General features: G+C 44.2%; 1 protein-coding gene across 4 annotated transcripts in view; it reads left to right on the plus strand.

Annotated features, from left to right (window-relative positions):
• The window catches only part of YTHDC1 (YTH domain containing 1), a 43,518-nt gene that overhangs the window by 28,530 nt on the left and 7,540 nt on the right, over positions 1-7,448 (plus strand). The window lies entirely within an intron of this gene.

The raw sequence follows: 7,448 nt of genomic DNA on the forward strand, positions 1-7,448 counted from the left end.
GTTCCGTGCGCATGCGCACAGAACGCTCTGGCACTTTCGGGGGGATTTAAACATCCCCCCAAAAGTTTTTTCAACATTTAGCATTTTTGTGCACACGTGGGGACCGCCCCACATGTGCACAAACCTCTCCCTCCCCCCCAAGTGCCCCCCAACTCCCCCCCAATCTAAGGATCCGCACAGAGGGGGCCAGTTCAGTATTAGATATATAGATATGACATGAGAAAGCATTACTAATGTTAAGGTCTACTACAGGGTTTCGCAACATGGTGCCCGCTGATACCTTTCCTGGTGCCTGACCAAGTGATTTTAGAAAACGAGTGGGGCTTTTGCCCAGCAGGGATTCTGATGGCCCACTGGCCATTTGATTGGCTGCACAGATTTTTTACAACTCAGCTGCTATCACAGCTCAAGAATCCTCATTCTGTGGCAGCCCCTGGCTGGCTGGCTCTGCCTCTTGCGGCACCCGCTCTGGGGCAGCTGTTTTTGGATGTGCCCACCATGCTGTGCCCGAATTCCGTAGGTACCCACAGACTCAAAAAAGTTGGCTACTGCAGCCTGCTAGAAATTCAGTGAACAAGGAAACATTTCTTGGTGCTTAGTGCAGTGCAGTGGGAAGGGCCTGGCAGTATCCAAAGGCAAAAATGAGGTTCTGAAATACTGTACAAGGAAGGACTTTGGAGACTTGGGGGAGGGGAGAGCCCATCCTCCTCTCCCCTCTTGCTCACCTGCAGCACCGCCTCACCAGCTCCTGGCAGGGGCAGCACTTGGGAGGGGGTGGTTGGCAGCTCCCACTTCTCCCCCAGCTTGACCATCAACTCATTTTTCCCTTCTTCCCACCGCTGGCTCGCAGTGCGGCCACTTCTGGGGTGATGTCCACTTTTCCCGCTGCCCTCTAGAGGAGAGGAGGTGGCGGCTGTTTCAGTGTGCCCCCTCCCACTCATGGTGAGTGTCCTGCAAGTGGAAACAACATCCATCTGTTTTGGAGGGGTTTAAACTTACAACCTCCTGCCAACCTAGCAGTTCGAAAGCAAGAAATTGCAAGTAGATAAATAGGTACCACTTCAGTGGGAAGGTAACAGCGTTCCGTGCGCCTTGATGTTTAGTCATGCCGGCCACATGACCACAGAAACGTCTTCGGACAGCGCTGGCTCTTCGGCTTTGAAACGGAGATGAGCACCGCAACCCTAGAGTCGGGTTCGACTGGCTTTCGAGCAAGGGAACCTTTACCTTTAAACATACAACCCAAGATTATTGTGAAAGTCTCATATTTTTCTGCAGCCCTGGGTCCCCCCAGTTTGAAGAAGAATCTTCCTAGTCTGTTCATGGCCCAGATCTGCAGATGGGGACATGTTGACTGTTAGGTACACTGATTTCAAAGCCTGTGTGACGAAATACTATTTATGTAGCAAGAGGGAATTGCAGAGTCCTGCATGAACACAACATTAGGCACTTGCCGGGGTGGCCAGGTAAACTAGGTCTTGGTTAGATCTTAAACTGCATATACTGGTTATGTACTTATCAAAAAACATGCAAATGGAGTAAAATGGCAATAAAGTAACAGTAGCTATGAACAGAACTAGCCTGTCAACTGTTAAAGAGAAGTCCGAATGGCAGAAATAGCAGCACTAACAATAAGCATTTAGGGTCAGGCAGAGTTTGCCTCCCCAGTAATCTGTTTTTTTTTTAAAAAAAAATTATTGCTTTTATTTACAATGCATGTGTACAGGGAAGGAGAATAGGGAATCACTATAACTAAAAAAAAGAAAAAAACCCTACAGAATTAAGACAAGGATCATCCTACAATAGTAACATTCTTAAATGACGTTCTTACGTTAAGTCAATATCAAAATATAGATACAATACTGTAAGTAAGGTTTTCTTAACAAAATTAACTTGAGCCATTACTGCTAAAGTTTAGGTAATTTCTAGGCCATTATTTCTTTTAACTTTCATAATTATTTTTCATGTTTATTTTTCTTGTATTTCAGTTTAACTTTAAGCAATTTGGGAGCAGCCTCTCCTTTTTCTGAGTCTGAGCCCCCAGAGGTGCTTCCAGAACTGCTTGAACTGTCTAAGAATCGCTTTTATCTTCTTTTTTTCTGGTTGCCCAATTGGACAAGGTTTATTGTTTTTTTTAAAGTTTTATGAAAGAGCAATACAGTTTAAAATACCTAGCGAAATGTCTCATTCCAACATCATATTTGCATACATGTTACCATTTTTCCTTGTCTTAACTAATATGCAAACAACATAAATCAATAATCTATTCTTAATAAAACAACTAATTTTTCTATATCCTATCTGCTATATTTCATTTTACCTACAATACACTATTTCTAATGAACTTCATGTCCATAAACCTAAAAAGTAAAATAAGAAACAAATATTTCTTAATGGTTTAAAGATACTAATTTGGGCACATTATTTTTGTTATATGTTAACACTTTGTTCTCTTTAAAATGTTCAATCATATTATCAATAATGTTAACTTTAACTTTAGCCGCCCTGAGCCCATTTGGGAGGGCGGGGTATAAATACGAAAAATAAATAAATAAACTTTTGAAATCCCATTTACTTACAAACTTTTCCAAAGTATAGAGAGCCATTTTGGTGTAGTGGTTAAGTGTGCAGGCTCTAATCCGGGAGAACCGGGTTTGATTCCCCACTCCTCCACTTGCACCTGGCTGGATGACCTTGGGCAAGCCGTAGCTCTGATAAGAGCTGTTGAAAAAGAGCCGTTTCTGTCAGAGCTCTCTCAGCCCCACCTACCTCACAGGGTGTCTGTTGTGGGGAGGGGAAGGGAAAGGAGTTTGTAAACCGCTCTGAGACACCTTTGGGTAGTGAAGGGCGGGGGATAAATCAAATCTCCTCTTCTTCAATTCTTAAAGTCATAAAGCTGAAAATCCTTCACCTTACATTGTGTCCTCCTGTCTATTCTCTTATATCATTTAAATCATTACACATTCTCTGTATAAACAGCCCTTGTTTGTTCATTTCCCTGTGGTACCAACTCTATAGTTCAAACTACCCTATATCTTTTTGTCTCCAGTCAGTTAAAATTTAGCAAATAATCCAAGTATATTGTTTCAGATTAAACAGCCCTTAAACATGAATATATCTTTTTATCTCCAGTTAAAATATTGCAAGACCAGGTATATTGTTTCAGATTAGACAGTCCTTCTTCATATATTTTTTACTTATACAGTTTCAGTTTTTTTTAGCTTTCTCTGTTGATTTCTCTTAAGAATTATCACTTTTTAATGTCTTTGATCTTTTTAGGTTTCTCCCTCCTCTTTAAGCTTGCTTGTGTGGAGAATCAAACAGTTCTCAGCCTTTATTTCAAACTCTGAAAACACATTATTAAGTCTAGCAACCACAAAGACTAAAGTCTCTGAGTGGTCAAAATAACCACTGAATGTTTCTTTCATTATGATGCTCTTATCTTCTAACAGTCTGTGTCGCTCGGTGCTTTGTGTCATAGGTGACAACAGCTGCGTTTGGCAGTCAGATGTTTCCAGTCTCTCAAAGCCAATCAAAGTTTTTCCCAGGGCATGAAGAATGGCCGCTGTAATCTCAGTTACCATCTTTTGCTTTATACCTTCCCAAAAGGCTTCTGACAGTTGGAATACATCTCCATCTTCCTGAAAGTCTTTCTTTTCAATTGGAGTCAAAATAGCCATTTTGTTCTTTAGCCGACAGTTTGAAAACAACAGTCTATGGAATTGCGCAGTTAGAATTCCAGTGCCATTTTAGATCCAACCATCCATTTTCATTTCCATAAATCAGATAAGCCTCAGTTCTTTTAAATTTGTCATCCCTTTAATAATGTTTTCCAACAAGCAGATAGAAGATTTCAATATATTGCTTTGCCTCTATGTTTTTATTGTGTTTCACAAAAATCCCGTAAACTCTGCCCAGCCACTCACCTCCGGAGTGCATAGGGAAAGTTTTACGGGCAATAAAAGTGTTCTTTTCCAAGATTGGAGGTTGTAAAAAGAAAGCAATTACTCAATCTTCGCCAAGATGTTGAGACGAGGTTGAAGGTTCTTATTGTGGGGGTTGTTACAAACTTGTCAGCCGTGCTCCCACAGCTGTTTCCTTGAAGCTTCTTGCACAGGACAATCTGACTCCTACACCTGCTGTAGCCACATGCTGGGGGCTCAGATTAAAGTCCTTTGCAACCGATATCTTGCACACAAAGTACCGGGTGAACTCCTCATCTCCAGTGACTGGAAACTCCAGTAAGTCCTCTAAAAAAGCTCCAAAGTTGGTGAGATTCAGGGAGCCCTGAAAATCTCAACCACACCGTGGCACTGAAGCCCTGCCTCCAGCTTTTATCTTCTTTTTGGGTGTTGTCGTCTTTCTTTTCTTCAACATCTGTCAGATTTTTTTTTGTTCTTCCAAAAAATCTTTAGCTTTCTGGGCAGAATTGATCTTTATCTTCTTTTCGTAGTGTTTAAATATCAATCTTTCTGGGAATATCCATCTGTAGGGAATGGAATTTTTATGTAGAAAAGAGGTTAAGCCCTTATATTGTTGCCTTCGTTTCCATATCTCAAATGGAATAATCTTTAAGATTCTCGCTTCTTCGCCTTTGACTTTCAGGGTTTTCCCAGTTGTCACTTTCAGAACTGTATCTCTGGTAGATCTTTCGGAAAATTGTGACAAATATTTCGCCAGATAGTTTGTTTTTCTTTATAAAATCTGGATAGGTTTGATAGACCAAGTCCATATCATTTTGCAGTAAATCCTGTTTGAGTTCTGTCACTGGTGCTAATACAAGTTTTCTCCTTTCTGCTCTGGGATACCCTAGATTTCCATTTGAAGCTGTAAAAGTTGTTCTTTATCTGAAATTTGCTCTTTTCCCACTGCCTTCAGTTTCTGCTTAATATCAGTTGGTTTTGCATCCATTTTCTTTATGGCTTTATTAGCGCCATCTACCCTTTTGTCAATTCCCGTCAATTGCTTTTGGAAACTATTGAGTTTGTTGTTGATAGTAGACATCTGATCCAGCAGGGGGCGCAATACTGTTGCCGTGTTAGGAAAGCCAGTACCTACTTCCGGCACATGAGTAGGAATTGCTATCTGGGTAGTTCCGGCCGAGGGCTTCTTCTCCAGTGCCATCTTTTCCCCTCTGCCCGACATTGTTTATACAAGATAAAGTTTGTTTGAATCAAAATGAAAGTTCTCTGATTTGAATGCTCTTTGGACTATTTTAAACCTTTTGGTCTTATTCAAAGTCTCTCATGGTCAGTATCTTTTCTCCTTCGGGATTTTTGCTTGGGCACTGCTTAGTTTCGAGGGGGGGTCCCCAATTCCTCCCCACCTGCTGCTCTGTCCCGTAGGTTAGTTCTGTTCTCTCGAGTGGCTCATCGGGAAGATGCGCTTAGCTTACAGTTTGTAGTATTTGAATGGCAGAACGATCATAAGTGCGCTAGATCTCTTGCCCGCTTTACCCGGCAGTCGTCTCTGATTGCCATGACGGCTTCATGACGGCAGGACCTTTTGGGGTAAGGGGAGCCTTAATTCCTTGGCCGTCGCCTTGGAAAAGGCACCCCTCTGCACCCCAGGCAGAGAGCTCCCTACAAGAGCTCCGGGGGGGGAGAGCTCAGAATCATCCGAGTCCCCTCCTGTCCGCCGTTGCCTCGGAGCGTCCACATTAGAGCTCAATGGGACGCGTCCGATCCGTGAATCACCCAAATCAGAAACCTCCCCAGTAATCTGTTGAAGGCCCTGCTGTGCGTTCTTACTTATGTGTGTGCTGGCCTGGCTTTGTCTGAATTCAGAGTGATGCTCACTGGAAGCCAACTTGCAGAGTTGTGGGATGCTGGTAAAGCAGACTTAGATGGGTGTGCAAGGGTGTGGGGGGCTTAGAGGAAAAGACTTCAGATGTCTCAAACTCCTGGGCTCTGGAATACTGTACAGGATTGATTACGAGCTGTCTACATGTGCAAGACAGAAAAGAATAGGGATGCAGGGGTCGAGCCTGGTTCATAAGCAGAAGCCAGTGCCAGACACAGCAGGGACATAGGGAGGCATACCAGGTCCCTGCACCTTAAGAAACGGGGTGATTTCCAAGACCACCCCCCTTCCACAACTCCCCTCCCCAAGACACAACATGGTATTTTTCATGGGCCTCATAGTAGGAATATGCCTGCGGTTACATGAGTGTGTGTTCTCCTTAATTCTAGCTCTGATCTATTACATGCGGAAACATAATCGGTGCTCAGATTCCAAGAGGTCAGCGCCAGGCTCTGGGTGGCAGTGACCTTGGTTCAGTTACCGTAGGGCTCATTCCAGCCCTCCCATCCTTCAAGTACCATTGCAGACGTATGTCTGGAGCATCAGGGACAGCTTAGCTTTCACGCAGGCCGTAGATCTTCTTCGTGGTCTCTGCATCACACCCTTGGGATAGTCTGCGCCTGCGCTGACCCTGTTCGGTACCGTTAGAAAGCCAAAAGGGATTTTTGCGCCCACTCCTAGGTCACACGCGGGGCTCCACTGCGCATGACCAAGGAGGGGCACGCAGATCCCGCCAGTTCTTTTCTGACCGCCGCGCTGGTAGGACGCCTTGCTTCGGTCGGTTAAGTATTTACTTCTAAACTTGTCTTTTCTGCGTTAGTTAGCCTTTTTTTCTTTAAATTTTTTCTTAGTTTAAAGTATTTTTCTTTCGGGTTCAACTTTGAATAGTTTTTTCTCTCCGCCGGCCTATGGCCGCACGGTGGGGTTTCTTCAAGCGGTGTAAGTCCTGTGGACTGAAGATTTCCCCCTCTGACGGACATTCGCGTTGTTTATTGTGCCTAGGGGAATCACACCGCATTACTTCGTGTCAACATTGCCAAAAAATTTCGAACCAAACTCGAAAAAATAGAGCTGCTCGGTTGCATTTGGCGCTCATGGAGAAGGCTCTTTCCCCACAGTCTTCTTCTCCTTTGGAGACGTCTGGGCATGCTTTGATGTCTACCATGCCTTCGGATGCCTTTCTCCCCGCTTCGGGAGCTTTGACGTCAACGGTCGCTATCGATGCATCGACACCGAAACGGTCGGTATTGATCTGCGACAGCCCCGTACCTTCCAAGATCCGGAAGCAGGGGTCACATAATGCCGTACCTTCCAAGATCCGGAAGCAGGGCAAAAGCACCAAAGAAAAGCATACAAAGCCTAAAAAGGGCTCAAAATCTAAGCCCCTTCAGGTAGCCTCTACAGTGTCTGCGAGTCAAGGTCGTGCTCCAGTTTCTAGTCCTCTGGACCATACTCAGTCTGTCGACTCTGATCCGGATATGGATCTTACCTAACAGGCACCGTTGTCAGAAGCCGAACTATCTGGCCGTCAGTCTCTTGCTGGCTCACCAACGCACAGCATGGACGATCGACACCGACCACCTCCTTCGCCTCCCTTAACTTGGGATCAATGCCAATTGCGATACCTTTATGGCAGCTATCCATAC

Source organism: Gekko japonicus, unplaced genomic scaffold, assembly GCF_001447785.1.
Source record: "Gekko japonicus isolate JY-2015 unplaced genomic scaffold, Gekko_japonicus_V1.1 scaffold1314, whole genome shotgun sequence".
NCBI classification, from domain to species: Eukaryota; Metazoa; Chordata; class Lepidosauria; order Squamata; family Gekkonidae; genus Gekko; species Gekko japonicus.